Genomic DNA, 19611 nt, shown 5'->3' on the forward strand with positions numbered 1-19611 from the left:
GGTCTTGAAACTTTTACATGGTTTTCAACCTTTGAATTGACTTATTAGATATAGGTACAATTGAATAAAACCTAGTAATACCAGCAATCATCAAAAATGTTACTATTGGGTAAACTGATGATTTAAGAACGATGTAATACTGAAATATTGGTCTTTTTCTTAACTCATTTTCTAACATTGTTAATTTTCCAAAGAGTATTGACGCACAGTTGAACAACGGCTAGTGAAGTAATTAACAACGAGCATTTTTCTTGCAAAATTCAATATATCCTTAATATACGTCTCCATTTTTTCAATTCAATTGTAAAATACACCGAATTTACGAGGGTCATCCGGAAAGTAGTACCCGTTCGTGAAATAAAGACACAAAAGTAAATATTAACAAACATAAAAAATTTTATTTGAAAGAGGATACTTTAAACTACTTCTCAACATAATCTCCAAGCAAATTAAGGCATTTGTCATAACGTGTGACAAGTTTCTGTATTCCTGCTGCATAGTCCTTCGCCGCCAGCTCATTGAGATACGCGAGGGACCCATCTTGCACAAATTTTTGCATAATGCAGATGGTGTTTAACAATTTCATGAACAATTGTTCGAGAAACATTGGGAAAATGCTCACAGATGTCATCAATTGTGACGCGCCGATCGTTCCTCACGAATTTGTCAACTGAGCTCACCAGTTGGTCTGTAATGACAGACGGTCTCTCCGAACGCTCATCGTCGTGTGTGTTCCCCCTCCCCATGTTGAAGTTGCGACACCACCGCCGAACAGACGACTCGTCCATTACATTGTCTCCATACACCTCCTTTAATTGGCGATGAATATCACATGGGCGAACGTTTCTTGCATTGAGGAATTTAATCACTGCCCTCACTTCACAACTGGCGGCGTTCTCAATTTTTTTAAACATTGTAAACAATCACAGAAACAACACAGGCAATGCTAGCGTCACGCAACTTGGCTCAGAGAAGGCAGACAAGCCACTGAAGCTATCTGACCTCGTCCAGCGGCTACTCGCGTCGTCAGCACTTCATGCGGCACGAACGGGTACTACTTTCCGGATGACCCTCGTATCATTTGATAATGACACTCATTTGACTTGAGAAAATTTTGGATTTGGTATCTTATGGAATAAAGGTTTACAGTGATTTATATCAATTCCCGCAGCTCCTGTATTTCTCTCACTTCAACTAAAATGACACTTACTAAATATGATTACAAAATACATAAAATAATATACCAAAAAACCGAACTGAAACTGTTTTAATAAACACGTGAGACAGCATTGCTGGCCGAAGCTTACGATGAATTCCTTATAGTCAAACCTTATCACCACAGAGTTCTTTTTCATGGAAGCAAGTGTGTGTAAGCATCATTAAGCAACACATTAAGCCCAAGGATCGAATATATCGAACACTTCAAGAAGTTAATATGTTCACCCAATTAGAGGATTCAAATGATCAACAGAATGTGAACGCGGTTGAGTGAAACTAAAAAGACTGCAATGAGAGAAGCGAGGCCAAGGAAATCAGCTTTCGAAGGGGACGTGCGCGGATCGATTTCTCTGCATGTGGGCGAGGGCTGGTAATAAATTTGAACTAATAGTTCGGTGGCCACGTAAATACACACCTCTGAAGTCATACTTCAGAGTCACGAGTGCAATATGTCATTTTATTCCATTAATCTTAACCCTAATACGGAGTTACACATTTACAGTAAGATAAAGCATAAGAGATTTGTGCAATTTTACAAACAAACTTGCAAGATAACAGAGTTTAGACCATAAGGTCTATTTATTAACCTTTATTTTAATAAGGTTTACTAATTTAACCTAATATTTGCGAGTGATGATAACATTTTCAGAAAAGAGAATAATACGAGGCATATCAGGGTGTAACTTGATTCCAGAATACAAACGCTACTGGTGGTAAACATTTATTTCACTCGGCTTCGTATGGACCGATAAATATTTTCCAACTTAAACGGATCGAGAGTATCCCAAAATTCATTTGCCCGTTACATAACCGGGTCAAAAAATAATTAACTTCAAAGCAGATAGAAGAAAACACTTGAGCCTAAAGCTTTCAACGTAATTGTACTCCCAATTTTAACAGTACTACAAAAATCAATAGTTACTCTTTCAAAAATCATTGACACAATTCCAACGGATAAAGTAATACAGGCGAAGTATATGTTAACATAAAATCATCGTTGTGCGCACATATTTCATACTTTAAAGCTAGTGTATGGCCTGAGTTTACACTCATAGGTATAATCTTCGTGGCGGGCAACATTACCTTCAAAATGACCGCATTCCTATTTAATTTCCTGAACTCCAGTATGTACCGTTGAGCGATATGAGGATTTTGTTTAGCACTGATTGACAGTAGACATTTATAGAATTAACCTTATCCGCTCGAAGCCCGAATATCATGCCATACACACAGTCTAAACAATTAGTTAATATTACAACGCAACATCTACGAATTCGGACCTATTACCTAGCGATGCCATGTCGGTGATCTATCGCTATGACGGGAGATTGACAGCCTCGTTCCTCATTTCGATACTGATATAGTAAAAATAATAATAATAAAGTTGGTAGTAATAATAGCAAATTTAAATAAAAAACGGAATGTAGAAAAATGCCCTCTGTTATTTCCGTTAAATTTGCTGCTGGGAAATCATAATCATTATTACTACATTATGTCGGCTCTGAAAGGGTCAAATTAGAACAAGGGAGGACAGTAGAGGTTAAAGGGGATATTCTTCTTACTGTGAAAATGTAAACACGGAAATGAAGATGAGAAAAACGATGCAAGGGCATTTTTTCACGCAAATGCAAGCGTCCATACGAAGTACAAAGGTAAGCAAAGCGAAAACAATTACGTTACCTCACAACTTCTCGGCGCGTTTTGCTGAACAATCGGAAAGCATGAGAACACATCCTGCCAACCAGACTTTCTCCATTTCCGGTAAACACGAAATTGCTGACAGACAAGGACGAGTGAAGGCGTGCTCATGAATCGGTAACGCGGCGGGAAAAAATATTCATTACACCACAGTTTTGGGGAAATTGCTGTCGACAATTTTCTCTGGTTTAGAATACCTACGGCCTTCCACCTATGAACATACTTGAACATGGCTTCGTTTCATAATAATCATACATGTTCGACAAGCCGGAGGGAAAACTCGTGACCTAATGAATGCGAAAACTGAGAAACCTTGTCCATACCAACCGGTGAAGACCATGAGAATTGTGATACAAAAAGACAAAGGTTAATTAGCACGATGGCACTGCTTAATGTATTTCAACATCAGTTTAAGGTTAATAGTTCCTGTGCAAGAGAAAATCTCTACTGATAGCTCTCTTTAGTTATTTTTAGTTAAGTCAACGGCGGTCTACGCATGTTTATAAACATGTGTAAAAAAATAAATATATATATATTTTCTCATTTCTAGGGTTCAGTCACATTGTAGCTTCCTGATTTTCGCCAACATTCCTGCACTTTTGACGGCTAACTCACATTAATTCTCTTTTGGTCTTTGTTATCACGACAAATGACAGACAAAAATATGGTAAGACCAACTGTTTATTCCTAGAACAGGCGTAAATCCACGATTTTAGCAAGTGGAACACAGTCACTTCATCTTTTTACATTGAAATAAGCAGATGAATTGTCAAAAGAGAGCGCTTGACCGCATTACATTATTTATAAAATCATAAGACCCTTTGGTCGTCACATATGACTATAACAATTATGCGGGATACCGGGAGGAGATTATAAAATCAGTATTAAAGCAGTGATGACAGAATGATTGAATGGTAATAGAAGACGGCTTGTAAATACCAAATCCTCCATTTAATAACCAAAAAATTAATTCATTGAGTCATTAATTACAATTCGCACGCATCCAACTCGAGCCGACACGCGCAATTTTATTTTGGCCCGCTGCATACGCAATAATTTTCAAGGGCATACCGGAACGGCAGCCATGCTACTTGCTTTCGTCCAACGAATTCGGCCCGCTCTTCAACCTTGATTCCGGCGTTTGAAAAGGAGACGATGAGACGCCGACAGTCTGCACGGATGGAAATCCCCCTCCGCTTTACTTAAAAGCAGCTAATAACGAAATGTTAAGAAGAATGAGTCGGGAGAAACTGAGGAAAACGGAAGTGGGGGTTGGACGGGGAGAGGCCATTAATCTGCGAGGATAGGCTGCACGTCATTAGGGAGATTGGGGCACCTTCGGCCAGGGAGGCCAAAGGGTCCAGAAGAGGTTCGACCAGTGGCGGCAAACTCTACGCCATCACGGCAAGGAGATTATTTTTCATCCGGGTCCGGGAAATCCGGGAAATGCTACATCTAAAACATACTAAACAGGTAATTCTTAAAGGTCGCACATTCATTCAAAACGGACATCCAAATATTCAGGGATTCAAATTTGTACGGTGGCTAGTGTATTGGCGTCACCCACTCCACACAGTAGTCCCGGGCTCTAACCCCAGCGGGGGTAGGATTTTGCAGCGGTATCCCGATCCTAACTTGAGTGCTAAGCGGATAGCGTTTCAAGTGGACTACGCCGTCCTTCGGAAGGGGCGTTTAACAGTGAGCCCCTTGGCGCTTTTCCTAGAGAGTAGGTCGCTTAATACCCACGCCGGGCTCTCTCCACCCTTCCTCAATTCCCTGAAAATCCTACATTCTCCGTATTTGTACCAATGCCCAGACTAAATCCCCTGTCGTAGAATTAAAGAAAGAATGGTTGGGCCGAGACCGCGAGGGTGGAGGGGGTGGCGTTCGGAATCGCCAGAGCAGATCTCCGGGGCGACCAGGAGTGACACAAAAAAAGTGGTGAACACCCGACAAGGGGAAAGATGTTGGAACGGAAAAGGGTGGCGGAGACGAATGGGGTGGAGGGCGGAATGGGGTGGAGGGCGAATGGATAGCCCAAGCGTTTGTACCTTCGGGGGAGAGTTCTGCATTCATTAGATCCGCCAACTCGAGATAGGATTGTCCTTCGAGTTTGGCAAAGCACTGCACAGTTTATGCTGTCAATGGGTTCCGCCACCAACCACAGTACAGACGTATTTCCATCAATCCGTCTAAATTATTCCCCTTTGGTAAGATTCGTAATTCATGAAGATTCGTAATTAACAACAACGGAACTATATTTTACTGAATTAATTGAATGAAACCGGACTTGACCTACACGAAGTAACAAAATCAATCGAGCTTCATCTCAACGTAACTATTGCTATCAAGGTATCATCAGATGATAAGTTTCCCAAACCCGGCCAATAGAGGCACACCTTTAGCTCGAGGTAAGACAAATATTTCATAGCTCATTTCATCATGTTTAAGTATACTAGTATATACTATATATATATATATTGTGAACGCTGCAGATGCACAGAACAGGTCCAAAAACTCAAAATTCTGGCCAAGGGTTCGCCCTGAGATATGACTCATCCCAAGATCACATAATAGGTACCAATTCGTTCTAAGTTTATACTGAAAGCCAGCCTCCGGAAACTTCAGAATTACAGCAATTCCTCTGGGCTTTAGTCTCTTCGTTGGCCTCCCTCCTTGCCGGTAGCGAAGTCAGTCAGCGAAGTAGCTATGTGTAGTCAGCGAACACCAGCAGAAAAAATAAACATCTACCTTAGGTATGGGTAAAAGCGACTAAATCAGTCTACAGCTACTGTCTACTAACTTTGGCTACAGGAGTATTAACTCTCTTTAGACACCTTAGCCTGAGGAAACCAACAAAATGTGAAAGCACGAAAATTTCTTTCGACTAATTAACTATAGCTCAGACAAAAGATGGACGAGGGACAAAAAATATTCTAACAACACCGATATTTTTCGTCGTTTCCAATTTATTTGTCGAAAAAATATGAGAGGTTATTCTTACTTCGAGGTACTCTTATGAGTATACAGCAGTGCAGTATGATTGAATATTGGACTAATATCTTGATTTTGATCGCCTTTTACATCAAAGCCATGCGGGATATACATTACAACCATGATTGTAATATATTTTGACTTCAAATTGATTTCTCCCTTGCAACTTATATCGATACGGACGACATACTTTATGTGATTTCTATTCATACTCGTTTCCTAAATATGTTGCTACTTATAAATCAATGATGGAACTTCACATATTACAATTGGTTTGCATCGTATTGATAAGCTAGTCGACAAGGGAATTCGATATAAAATTAATTTTGCACATCAATTTCAATAGATGGATATACTGGACATGTAAATATCAAACCAGATAAATCAAAAGTTCACTTTGAGAACAATACAATTTCTCCTTATCTATGAGTATGCACGAGAATGGCGCAACCATAGTTCTCCAAAATAAAAATGGACCAATAAAATGATGGAAAAATGCTAATAATGTATTCTAAGAAGTAATGTACTTGGGGGATCAGGCCACAAACAAATATTTAAGTGTGCCAAATTGAGTCATGGACGAATGGTCACGAGTTAGTTTAGTGTTCAGGAAAGGATTTCGCTAGCAGCACGAATATCGGGATATCGTTGGAAGAAGAAAAATGTCACTGTAACTACCTTTAACTGAACTATCGTAGACATCCACAATGTGGTGATTTGCTTTCGATAAATTCTCAGTTGTCTTTAATAATTTTTGTGCGTATTTTTAAAAGTTTGTAGCTCAATGGTATTTCTTTTCTATTTAAGCGTTCACTTTTTGAACGAAATTTAATCTGCATTCTATGGTATTCGGCTCAACTCTATGGAACTTGACTTCATGATGAAATGTAAAAAATGAAATTTTTGTAACTTCGAACGGTCGACATCAACAGGTGATGATGTCAACTGTTCGATAAAACCGGCTATTTTAAATAAAATTCAGTAAAATTGATTCCTCAAAATTATTTTTTTTAATATTTCCTAAAGATTCCATTCTCCCACGGATGTACGTAACGTCGTCAGCGGTTCAACTACTGAGCGAATGCAAGATGATGTTAATGAATGAACAAATTAATACTGCGAGGCATTACGATATAGATTACGAACTGAGTAGGGTTTGAGGGCCACCTAACGTAAGTTTTAAATATTTCTAGAAATTATTCAATATTACAGGACATAGAATAGAACGAACGAACAAAGAAATAACCAACTCACTCCCACATTCTTATCAAAACAAGGCACAGACATTTTTCTATCTTGGTAGACTTTTTAAATCTTCGGCAGATATTTAATTTATTTGGTACAATTTACTAAACTTGTGATTGATTCATAAGTCCTCTTACTTCATTATGTTGAATGTCCCAGCATAAGCTGTTCCTGTACATCCAAAAAGAAACGAAATATTCAATCCAATCCGTAATTACATATAAAATAAGTTTAGCTGAAACGGGACAACAAACCAAAAATCGAGCGATTAGGGAAAGAAATCGGAATAAGAACGATCAACCAACTACTATATATTTGAAAAGGATTGGTAGGTATAAAATTAAAACAATCTGATAACATCGCATCAATATATTAAAGATTAGTTGGCAGACAAATGATTAATGAGGAATCCTCGCATACACCCTATTTGCGATCCTAGCTCCCTTGTATTTTTAGTGTACCTTAATCGATAACCCCTCCAACGGTTTACTCTAGTCAGAAGGAAATAATAGTTACACATTCATACCTATATGATGGTTTATTAATATGCAGTTTCCATCGTTTTACCCGGTTAACTGTTAATTAATATTGATACCATAAAATTATTATTTAAGCCGAGCAGTTGCCCAACAGCACCAACAAAGATAATTTAGTACCTTAGGGAGAGATCATTAAATTATAACGACGGAAATCGTAAACATTTTACATATTTACCTTGATATACGTTGAATATTGCTAGTGCATACATGATAAGCACTATAAATCTATTCCATTTGGCACGAAACTAAGAACAGAAGTCATACTATTTCACTACGTACATTTATTCCTCACTTGAGCCACGGACTTACCTTAGTTAAGGTAAAAACTATTGAAGATTGTTAAGTAAGTATTTTTATGCTCAATATGTACGAGATGGGAATGAGAAACGCTGATCATTTAGCACAATCAGACGCGTGAACGGCTGCAGATATTTAGGTTTGCTGATGACCAAGCTTTAGTTTGTCAGTCAGCCAAGGGGTTGCAAGCATCGCTGAGTGAATTTGAAATTCAGTGCGATAGAAATGGGATGACTATCAATATCAATAAAAGGAAAGTTATGCGATTTTCCACAAAGGAAAAGGCTCATCTAAACATTAAAATAGGAGGGCAAAAACTAGAGCAGGTAGAACAGTTTACGTATCTCGAAAGTGTTTTGGACCAACATGGTCAAAGTAGCAGAGACGTAAGGAGAAGAACTGCGCTAGGCAAAGAGGCTTTCACAAGGAGGAGGGAATTGATGACAGGAACGATGAGTAAGGATGTTAAGAAAAGACTCGTTAAAACTTTGATATGGAGTGTAGTCTTGCACGGCGCGGAAAGGTGGTCATTGAAGCAGGAAGATAGAAATAGATTGGGAGTCTTTTGAAATGTTGGTGTGGAGAAGGATAGAGAAGGTGAAATGGACAGAAAGGGAAACAAATGAGGAAGTACTAGGTATGGTGGGCGAGGAGAGAGGTTTGTTGCGAGAAATCCTAAGGAGGCAGGAAAAATGGATGAAGGGCGTATTGATCGGTAGTGGGCTGTTAAAGACTGTAATAGAGGGGAGCTTGTTGGGCAAACGAGGAAAGGGCAGGAATAGGATAGGGATGTTGGACGGGTTGAGGGGAGGAAGGAAGTACTCAGAGATGAAGCGGGACTTGATGTAGAGAAGGCTGCTGTATTGTGTTTTGTTGGGAGTCACAAAATATTTATTTGGTAGTTGTGTCTGTCCAAAACCTACCTTAAGCGGTAGATTACTTAATAATAATAATCTATCGGTGGGTCGCGATAGTCCAGGGGCAGAACGTTGGACTAGTGACCGGAGCGCCCGGGTTCGATTCCCGGGCAAGCCTCCTTGAGCGCCTACACCCAAGCTATATGATTTTTCGGGTACCAGATCTTCCTGGGAAATCATAACCGGCACAGGGAAAGGAATTGGCTCCCCGACCGAGTGTGGATTTCACACGCCGTCAGGCTTAGTACTGGGTGAACTCTACCATCACCTACCAAACCGATCTTCGGGTTGATTACTGTGTTTATGGTTTTTTTTATGTACTATCGGTTGGTTGCACAGAAGTAGCCACTTATAGGGTTAGGCAGATTTGTTTCCTTTTAAGTCGAGAATCTTTATTTGACATCGCTGTCGGAAAGTCGCTTTCAGCTCGATCATTCCTTTTAAACGGGACGAGTTACCTCGCTTGCCCTGCAAATGTCTGGGTATGAGACCACACGGAACTGAAATCATGATTTTTTGAAGTATGAGAACAAACAATTCTTAGGGCAACTGTAAATTATAGAATACTATAGCAAATATAACTTGAGATAACTAAGTGCTTACGCATTCGAATAATTTAGCAAAGCCCAAAGATGATTTCATGATTACACATCCTTGGATGCATGCACTTTTTTCTCCTTTCTGTCTCGGTTACGAGGTTCAATTACCTACCTACCTTTTCGTAAGATCAATTTATAAATCATAAAACTATCGTATTCTGAATGAATTCAGCTGAAAATCCCTTGCGGTGTGAATTACAATACGTTGCACAAATCTTTGAAGGCTATTCAATAAACCTCCAGATAAGGAAACGCCATGCATCACATGTTAGATAAGAACGCTTTTAAAACCATGTCTCAAAAACAAACAAGGTGAAAACTAATTAGAGGACTTCGAAAGAATTGGCGTTATCGATTTCGCACATTGAAAACAACCAAAATTACCCATTAGGCGGTCTTTCCCATTGGCCAATGAAAACACTCGAAATATAGAGCACCTATCACAAAAGGGAAGATTTTATCTCGCTTAATCAGTGAACTTGCGAATTAAGTCATCTTAGGCAATACATTTTTATAATAAGCAGAATTCCTTTAAAAAAAAGGCTACCAAAGATCAATTAGTGGTTAAAACTTTCAATCTTTTCGCTCTTCAAAACAAACTTGGCGGGATAGCCCAGCTTTGCTGCCTGCTGAGATCATGCAGTACCTTACTATATCACTTCTACGTTGTGGGCAAAATATTGGAAGTAGTCTACCGACGGTTCTGAACACAAAACATTGCTGCTGAGAAGCCAAAACCTGCCTAATTCGACACATAATAAATACCCTTCATCCCCACATTATATGATACAATACACAACTTAGAGCTTCACATGCTCTTTATCTTACTTAATTCCATCCCACTTTTATCTCTTCCTATTTAGCCTACCCAACAATTTCCTTTCTATCATTCTTCAGCATCCCATTGCCGCTCAATATCACCGGCATCACTACTTTGTGCAGCCTTCGCATTTTTCCGTAGAAGCTACCCTCTACCCCTATCATATCGGACGTCTTCGTTTGTTTTCCTTTCGGTTCGATTCATTTTTTCCATTATACTCCACATGCCCATCTCGAAAGTTTCTCATCAACGTCTCCTGTCTCCACGGTCAAGTTTCAGAGTCACATTAAACGATTCTTTAATGTTAAAGATCGATATGCATGCCAAACAGTGAGCCTCTTTAAAAACCATAAAGTCTTCTTTGCCAACTAATTTAGCTTCAAGCTAAGTAAGGGTCAGCGCTAGAGCTGTATAAAATATTTCACTTATTATGAAACAGCATCGGATGGTAAATTTTATGAGGAATTCGATAATAATAAAAATACGATCCCCGTTAAATTTTCAAGCAACCGTAAAATCAAAATAGAAACATTATCTGTATTAATAGTTAATGGCCGAATTTTAAAAAAGTCGCAGAATGTCATCACCTAATGCAGGGGCGCAGATACTGGAGCAGAAAGCTGGTTATTCACTGATATCGCTGAAGAGGTAATGTTTCTAAAATCTTTTCCGTTTTCAGAAATGACAGTAAATTGAATCAGGGGCAGTGTCTTTATTGCTGTTAACAATTCTGGCGTCAGCAGGGCTGAGTTAATTCCAAGGAACGCTTTGGAAGTAGTTTGGTGTTCAACTTAAAGTCCTGAATACAAAATTATCTATAAATGCGCATTTTACAGGCCGCCGGACGACAAAGATAATTCGATAGTAGTTCAGCAAATCAAAATTTTCTCGTCCCCAAGCAACGATCGTGACGTCATAATCGGGGGAGATTTCGATGTCTCATCTATTAACTGGAGCACTTATAGTTTTAAAATGTGGGGTGAAGGAAAAGATACCTGCGAGTCGCTATCATGCACATTCCTTCATACTGAACTCCATGCATCAAATTGTCACTTCACCAACTAGAGGCGATAATATTCTTGATTTATTACCAACGAACATACCCGAATAAGTCTTAAAAATAGGAACTATAAAAGAAATTTTTAGCAAGCTTGATACACGTGCATCGCCTCAGAATTGGATTTAAGAGAGATAAGGGATTCTTGGTTTCTCGGATATGAGTGTTGTCGTACGCACATATGCATACTCTCGCCATAAAAAGACACTAAAAATTCAATTTGGAGCATAGAAGCGAGACGAGTACAAAGCTATTCCGCAAGGTCACACAAAAAACCTCATCTCGTACAAAGGTAACTTTCTCTCAAAGGGAGAAGATGAGGTCGGTCATGCTTTTAAATAAAGCAAGAATATAAACTCTTGCAAAAATAAAAACAGTGATACAAACACATTGGCAGATTCAATATTGGCTGTTACAATTCGGAATTTCTCATTAGTTAATTAATTCTTTAGAGCATTTGAAGATAAGTTTCAAATACTTTTATAGCTCCGTATTACTCAGATCTGAAGAACATCTTTCTATTTTACTTGTACCCATAAATGGGTGGGGAACAGCCGACGTCATCAAGGAAAAACGAACGCATTAAATTTCTACTCGGTCGATTCTCAACCACCAACTCCTAACTTTAAATAGAGTAAACCATAACAAACACCCATTCCAGCATAAATGAAGTCATTGTTTTCCTCTTACACGATCACAGTTTTTACCATTACGTTGGAACATCTCAGTAACACAGGCAAGCAAAGCCTCCAACACGGTGTATATTCCACATTCTGGAACGAGAGCACAGAAGCATTTTCTCCCGCTTCCCTATAGAGCGGAACTTGCCGAGGCCAAATTAATTTTAAAACTCCTTTCCGCCTTCCAATCGTCCAATTGTTTGAAGGGGTCATTTTCACCCGAGATAATATGGAATGATCGCTTTTCCATTGTGTTTGTTAAGACAATCCATTACGACCACAGCACATAAATAAGTCCACCGGAGCGAAAACGTTTCTACGAGTGATAAAATTTGCTGTTACGACAATCGTATGACATCCACAGGAGAAACAATAAATTTTAATTGACAGACATTGACATATTTCCCACACCAATTCAAGTATTGCTAGTTGCACGTTGTCCGAACGTGCCGGGGAGAAAGTCTTTTGGATCAAAAGTAGTCTGGTGAGTAATCAACCCCTAACACACACCCTAGCGGTGCTGGGTACTATTACTATTATTAAAGGTAATCTACCGGTTAAGGTAGGTTCTGGATGGACACAAGCTACCAGGAGTTCAAACCAAGTTCAAACAATAAAGAGTGGAACAAAATATATATTCAGTTCAGGGACAATGAAATTACAAAACATTTTGTGGAAAAATAAGGATATAGGATACATTTTTCATGAAAAAGCAGGCATAATTAGGGGAAATTGTAAGCTTCGTCGAGTAAACTGCAACATATGCAGGGCACATGTGGACAAGCCTAAAAAAAATTACGATTTACTAGAAGGGTAATGGGGAAATGTGATGAAAAGGTGAAAGAGAAATGTTATCTCTCGCTTAAAAGGCCTCTTTTTGAATACTACCTTGATCAAAAAGTTCCCGGAATAACCACCGTGTGGCGCTCCCATCGTTCCGATTTGAGTTCTGTTTTTTTTGTTAAATTGGTACATCTGTTGTTGATATTCCCTTTAAATCTTAGTGTCATAACTTGACATTTGCAAAAGTTACGTAGCCAAGAGTACATCTATCTCTGTGTGTGTTGGCGATTTTTTACAATTTCAGAAATGGATTTAAATTTGCAACAACGAACTTGCATTAAATTTTGCGTAAAAACGGATTTAGTGGCGCACGGACGTTGGAAATGTTGGAAAAGTGTTTCGGCAACGATTCTCTAAAAAAAACGGTCGTTTACCAGTGGCACGAGCGGTTCAGAAGTGGTCGTGAGTCAATCGAAGATGATGAACGCAGTGGCAGACCATCGACATCGAAAGTCGGTGAAAAAATTGATAAAGTAAAAGAAATGTTGGTCAATAACCGCAAATTAACCATCAGAGAAATAGCGGAGGACTTGAACATTGCCTATGGATCCGCCCAAGACATTGTGGTTAATGATTTGGGTTTCCGTCGTGTAGCAGCAAAGTTGGTGCCAAAAGACCTCAATTTCATGCAAAAAAGAGACCGTGTAAACGTCGCAAAAGACATGATTTGCGAGGCTGAATCCGATCCCACATTCATCAAAAGGATCATTACTGGAGACGAGACGTGGGTTTATGAGTACGACACGCAATCCAGACATCAGGCAAGTGAATGGCGTTCACCAAATGAGCCGAGACCAAAAAAACCACGTCGTTTTCAGTCAAAAAAGAAGGCAATGCTGACGGTTTTCATGGATTACAACGGTGTAGTGCATCATGAATTTTTGCCAGAAGGCCAGACAGTAAACAAAGAGTATTATTTGGGCGTTATGAGACGTTTGCGTGAAGCAATTCGCCGAAAGAGACCAGAAATGTGGGCAGAAAACTCGTGGATTTTGCACCATGATAACGCACCGTCGCACAGTGCTATCATTATTCGTAATTTTTTGACGAAAAATGCAACAAATACCATCCAACAGCCACCGAATTCACCTGATTTGGCTCCCTGTGACTTCTTTCTGTTCAATCGAGTTAAAAAACCATTACGGGGAACGCGTTTTAGCAGCCGAGAGGAAGTAATGGAAAAATCGCAGGAAGCACTGATGGACATACCGAAAACCGACCGTAACTTTTTCAAATGTCAAGTTATGACACTAAGATTTAAAGGGAATATCAACAACAGATGTACCAATTTAACAAAAAAACAGAACTCAAATCGGAACGATGGGAGCGCCACACGGTGGTTATTCCGGGAACTTTTTGATCAAGGTAGTATGCTGCAAGTATATGGGATCCACATTAAGTTGGATTGATTGCCGAATTGGATCGCGTGCAGCGCAGAGGTACTATATCAGTACAACGTTGTTATGATAAACTGAGTAGCGTATCAAAGTTATTAGACGAGCTAGGTTGGGAATCACTCACGGAGCGAAGGTTAAATTACAGATTAACTCATGCATGAATTGGAATAATATCTCCATAGCAAATATGTTGAAAATGTACTATTGGGCCGTCGTATTACAGTAGGAGAGATTATGTAAATAAAATAAAAAAAGGTTAAGTGCAGAACAGATTGATTTAACATGTAATTTTTTCCACGAACGATAAGGGATCAGAATAACATTGTCCGAGAGCGGTAAGGCCATCATATTCGGGTCAAAATAAGTCTGGTGTGTAATTACCCCCTGCCACACACCCTAGCGGTGGCTTGTAGGGTGTAGGTAGGGCTATGTAAATAAATAAGAGCGTATAAGAACGAACCGGCATAAATGGAGACGGCAGCAGAGTACACAAAAATTGAAACCGTTTAGATGGCGAACCATTCGTTACCATATAGTTAATGCCGTATTAATATTTTGTACAATCCATCGATAATTTTTGTCACTCACCAAGAGTGGCATGAGACTCACACATTGACACTAAAATGGACCTCATTCATATTTGAGGTTCATACGCTAAACATCAGGCATATGCTGACATCAATTTCCATTATCAATAATGAGAAAAAGTGTAAAAAATAAAACATTTCCATCACTTTCGGAAAGTCTGACTAGTTTTTATATCTATAGTAGCATCGTCGAGTAGCAAGGAACGGATCAGTTATTAGTGCGCGATGAACCCGAGGCATATTTAACTCTCTGTACCCACTGCAAAGTCATGGATATTCCACTATCCCACCTCTTCACAGAGCTTCATGGTAAGTAAAACCACCCCTCCCCATCCAACGTGTTTTATGTCATTTACGGAGAGTAATATGTATATTTTTAATGTTCCAGATATCCCAGTTGGGGAAAAATGTTTTTGGTGATGTCAGCAAATCAAAAGTTTAGCTTTGAAATTAATTGAACCGTAAACAACTTGCATAGAACATCATGCCACCCTAGGACCACATCTGAATTGCTAACACGAGAGCAATACCACAAAAACATTGAACCGGCTAACAGAAAGATAAACATGCAAGCCTCCATTCAATCTGCGTCTTCCTTAAGCCCTGTGTGTGAATCCAATTTTCACGGCACACACAAAAAAACAAAAAATAAGACATCCACTTTCAGTTCATTATAATAAACACCTAAATCTGGACACAGGGATCCTTTTAAGAACTCAATCGCTCGTGAAATGTCTCTCTCCCACGCTGAAAATCTCCCCAACCCGATAACCCTCCCGCCGGTGGAACGATGAGGAGCACATTGGAAACAATGGAACGTCTTCGAGATGATAATGGGAATCTCTTAAGGCATTATTTGTGGCCGAGAGACTCTGCGGGGAAGACAAAGAGGGGAGCGGAGGAGGTGAAGTGAACGCTAAGGGAATAGAGAAGAAGCGGACGGAAGAAAAGAGAAGGAAAGTCACAGGGCGAGGGAGGAGAGGGATGCGGGAGAGGTAAGATTCGGCGGAGAGAGGGGAAGGGTCGAACGGAATGGGATTCTCTGAGGCGGAGGAGAAGAAGAGAAACGACGCGGATGTGAGAGAAATGGCCATTGCGTGTCTTTAATTGGTTGACTGTGGCTCACATAAGAGCGCCAAAAACACCGCATAAATAATCGACTGTTTTTTTTTACTTTTTATTATTTCTGAGGGTCAAATTTGATTTATGGTTTTATCCAAGACTGGTCAATGTCTTCAGATGCGTCATTACGAAGCAGAACAAATGGGTGTTAAAAAGTTAACTGAAAGAACGTGAAACCGCCAATGACTTCACAGAATAATTTTGATGCTCGGTCTAACCACAAACGCAGAGCTATGTAAGAGTGAAATGTTAGGATGGAGTTGACAAAACTCCAGTTTTGGCACGCTCTTCTCCGTACAGTTCGTATTTTCTTTTCCTAATGGCAAGACTATCGGCTCTGGATATGATGCATGTAAGAAACTAGGAGTACATCATATGGATAGTATAGTCATTCAAAAATATAGAGACATACAGACAACCGATTTTGTGCAGTGAACTTTTCTGAAAATTGTCTGAATTATGGACTTGATCCTCTAATTACTGCAATACATAAGGCGTAGAAATACGATTGCTAAAAACCAATATAAACTACAACTGAGAAACCAGCGATTTTTGTTCAATGAATAATTTCTCTAACACAGTTATTCAAAGCCAACTCAGACACCCTGTCCTCAGTTATTACTGATTTACTTAGCTTAGGAACGTTTAACCCAGTTATAAAATCACTTCATTAAGTTAATATCATTTTCCACACTTTACATTGCAATAGCAATTACTGCCATTCAAATTTTTTGCTCATAGTTTCTAACACATAAAACATGTGGCTCAGCTAAAATACTATAGTCACCATTATCAGCATAAAAATTTTAGAAATATTTCCATGCGTACGGAAAGCACTTTACGTTTAAGAGTTCTGATGCTTTTTCGCCTCGAGCACCATTTTTTTCGACAGTGTTTGAAACTCGTCTCGCGCATCTCCACCATAAAGCTCCAACGAGAGAGGCAAAAAGTATAAGGGTGAAAAAGAAAAGCATCGCAAGTTTTCCTTCCGCGGGTACGTGGTTTGGCTTGGAATTCCTCGCCGACCCTCGTGTGAGGGGGGAGGATGCAAGGAGGAGGAGGAGGGAGGGAGATGGACAGAGAGAGAGAGAAGAGGGGCGGAGATGAGGGAGGAAGAAGGAAAGAGTAAAGATGGTGAGAAGAAAGAAACCAACCATCGGGCAGCTGAGGGAGAGGGGGGAAGGGCGGGCTAGAGAAGCATTGAGGGGGAGTTGGGGAGAGGTAAAGGGGTTACGCACACCGGAGGGAGAGGGACGACGGGCAGAAGCCGAAGAGGCAGATGGGGCGAGACGTCTTGGAATTCGTCTCGGAAGAGACGAAGCAGCGGCGACCCCTTCCACTCCCCGGCTGATGCGGAGAGAGAGCGGGGGTCGGTCGCACTTCCGCCTCCCCCCTGGGGTACAAGGAAGGAGGGAGGACAAGAGTCAGACCTCCGGAAGAACAACGGGATGAAATGGGCGGACGGGGTTCAGCCGGGAGGCAGCATTTAGGGGAAGAAAAAAAATATGGTGGCCACCACTTTTCGATTCTTAAATTCTTGTACAATTGACTGTGGGCGGCGTACCTTTTGGAATTTGACCACATTAGAGAGCATCGAACTTTAATATATGGAATGTAGTTCTGTATGGCTTGAAACTTTAGTCTTTGAGGCAAGAGGATAAGAGCACATAAAAAGCTTTTGTGATGCGAGTGTGGAGAAAAATTGAGAGATAAAATGGACGCTAAGGAAAACCAACGATGAAGGAACAGTCGTCATCGGGGAAGAGAATAGACTGCTGGGAGAAATTAAGGATAAATAGATGCATGAGATACTGAGAGGAAATATAATGCTGAAAACAGCAATATAAGGGAAAAGGCTGGAAAATCAAGGTAGAGTGAAGACAACATCAGATATTTTGGATTAGGTTATGGGAGGTAAAATTATCCATAAGAATAAGCAATTTCGAGTAGTATTATTATATGTGCGCATGGGGTTCAAGGATTTTCTCTGACATGCTAGATAGTCTCCTACAATAATGTTATTTCGGAACGAGACAACGAGAAAAATAGACTTCTACTTAAAAGCTACCCTGAACCCATGGTGAAAGGCAGCAGTTTCACCATTAGGCACTGGTGGCGCAGACCGAGTGGGTCAGCCCGGCATCAGCCGCAGTACTGCGATTTGGAAGGCAACGGGAAACACCACATTATTCTCTCTAGAATATGCAGCCTTGCATTGCTATCACTGATTCTAATTAGAGTAGAATGTAGTAGTTGCAGTAAAACAATGCCAGGATTGGAAGAGTGATGATGAAAAATACTGATGATGATGCTAGATAGAGCTTACGAGAGCTGTAATGCGATTTCCAACGGTTCATCATCAGCCTACCCAGAGCCGGTAGACCATTGCTAATGATTAGATAGCATCGAAGAAGGGTAACATTCTATATCGAACAAGTAAATGGAAATAGCTGTAAAATATTTTTAACAATAAAATAATGCACTCTTGCATATAATTAAATGGCCAAAGTTTTCCATTCCCTTTCTTTACTACGAGTATGTCTGCTCAGACTCAAAGTACTGTCTTCTAAAGAAATGCAATGAACACTGAATTCACTCACAAAATGCGTATCATTGTGCAATATTAAAAGATTTTGGACCCACCACCGGTGGTTGGCAGGGTACTAAATAAAACAAACTAAAAAACATGTGTAGGTAGAACCGTCGAAGTCCCTGAAGATTTGTTCCTTTATTTCCTATTTTCAAAAGTGAAATCCTCGCTCAAAGGACACCACCATGTGACCTTAAGTACCGCCTAAGAAACTTGCACGTGTACCCTTGGAGGGTACCCTTTGTACCCTTCCGGGATCCACCTACCAGGGAATCCGCCTTGGAGTCGTAAAAAGCCGCTGGCAAAAGTGTGTCGATGCTCTAGAGATGTAATTGGAAGAATTTTAAGGCACTGCAGCAATATCTGAAATAAATCTTTTTCCGAAAATTTTCCCGGCACTTTTAACACAAACCTAGAAAAAAAATGGACTGGCTAGTATCTCAGGCAGAAAGAAACTGTCGGAGCTCTTCTAAGTTATGCAGCAACGATGTCCCCCACGTGGAGGGGATTAAAGCAAATGACATTCGTTCGTTTCTTACTTCGAACGTTATCCCGTCGCAATACGTAAATACAATTCATACGTGAGAAAAGTAATGAAGTATAACTCAATTAATTATAACCTGAATTTCCGGGTTTAGACGTCTACATCATCCTCCAACCTCAGCATTGTTTCCGAATAAAACCAATTCTAACGGTAAACATGTTTTCATCGTTTCGCCCGACAGTAAAATGGATGAGTATGGAACATATTTTTCCACAATAAAAAAACTGAGATATAAAGGTATCAATATCTATTATCTATTAGAGTTTGCTTCTTTGGATAAGCCAAAGGAATGAGAGGATCATACACCGAATTGTGTTTGATAATCCATTCCGAGGAGAAATTCTGCCATAAGGCTATCTTAAACAGTAAAACGACAGTCTCAGCCTATTAACAGCGATTCAAAACGAAATGAATACTTCAAGATAGAAATAAATTATAATGAGCTGGATAATTAAAAATTCTTT

At 39.8% G+C, this 19611-nt stretch overlaps 1 protein-coding gene across 8 annotated transcripts in view; it reads right to left on the minus strand.

The window, feature by feature from the left end:
• kst (spectrin beta chain, non-erythrocytic 5 kst) overlaps nt 1–19611 on the minus strand; it is a 218465-nt gene that overhangs the window by 137282 nt on the left and 61572 nt on the right. The gene's annotated exons all lie outside the window — the stretch shown is intronic.

The sequence above is a fragment of the Hetaerina americana genome, unplaced genomic scaffold (assembly GCF_022747635.1).
Source record: "Hetaerina americana unplaced genomic scaffold, ioHetAmer1.1.p SCAF_10, whole genome shotgun sequence".
NCBI classification, from domain to species: Eukaryota; Metazoa; Arthropoda; class Insecta; order Odonata; family Calopterygidae; genus Hetaerina; species Hetaerina americana.